The following is a 1,238-nucleotide window of genomic DNA, read 5'->3' as shown; positions in this document are numbered from 1 at the left end:
AACAGGGACAATTTGACTTCTTCTTTTCCTAACTGAATACCCTTTATTTCTTTCTCTTGCCTGATGGCCCTGGCCAGAACTTCCAACACTATGTTGAATGAGAGTGATGAGAGAGTGCATTCCTGTCTTGTGCCAGTTTTCACAGGGAATGCTTCCAGTTTTTGCCCATTTAGTATGATATTGGCTGTGGGTTTGTCATAAATAACTCTTATTGTTTGAGATACATTCCGTCAATACCGAATTTATTGAGAGTTTTTGGCATGAAGGACTGTTGAATTTTGTCAAAGGCCTTTTCTGCGTCTATTGAGATGATTATGTGGTTTTTGTCATTGGTTCTGTTTATATGCTGGATTACATTTATTGATTTGCATATGTTGAACCAGCCTTGCATCCCAGAGATGAAGCCCACTTGATTGTGGTAGATAAGCTTTTTGATGTGCTGCTGGATTCAGTTTGCTGGTATTTTATTGAGGATTTTTGCATCTATGTTCATCAGGGATATTGGTCTAAAATTCTCTTTTTTTTGTTGTTGTGTCTCTGCCAGGCTTTGGTATCAGGATGATGCTGGCCTCATAAAATGAGTTAGGGAGGATTCCCTCTTTTTCTGTTGATTGGAATAGTTTCAGAAGGAATGGTACCAGCTCCTCCTTGTACCTCTGGTAGAATTTGACTGTGAATCCATCTGGTCCTGGACCTTTTTTGGTTGGTAGGCTATTAAGTATTGCCTCAATTTCAGAGCCTGTTATTGGTCTGTTCAGGGATTCAACTTCTTCCTGGTTTAGTCTTGGCAGAGTGTATGTATCCAGGAATTTATCCATTTCTTCTAGGTTTTCTAGTTTATTTGCATAGAGGTGTTCATAGTATTCTCTGATGGTAGTTTGTATTTCTGTGGGGTTGGTGGTGATATTCCCTTTATCGTTATTTATTGTGTCTACTTGATTCTTCTCTCTTTTCTTCTTTGTTAGTCTTGCTAGCAGTCTATCAATTTTGTTGATCTTTTCAAAAAACCAGCTCCTGAATTCATTGATTTTTTTTTTTGAGCGTTTTTTTGTGTCTCTATCTCCTTCAGTTCTGCTGTGATATTAGTTATTTCTTGCCTTCTGCTAGATTTTGAATGTGTTTGCTCTTGCTTCTCTAGTTCATTTAATTGTGGTGTTAGGGTGTCAATTCTAAAACTTTCCTGCTTTCTTTTGTGGGCATTCAGTGCTATAAATTTCCCTCTACACACTGCCTTAAAT

Source organism: Colobus angolensis, unplaced genomic scaffold, assembly GCF_000951035.1.
Source record: "Colobus angolensis palliatus isolate OR3802 unplaced genomic scaffold, Cang.pa_1.0 Scaffold394, whole genome shotgun sequence".
NCBI classification, from domain to species: Eukaryota; Metazoa; Chordata; class Mammalia; order Primates; family Cercopithecidae; genus Colobus; species Colobus angolensis.
The sequence above is the reverse complement of the archived record's forward strand: the minus strand, read 5'-3'. Positions refer to the sequence as shown.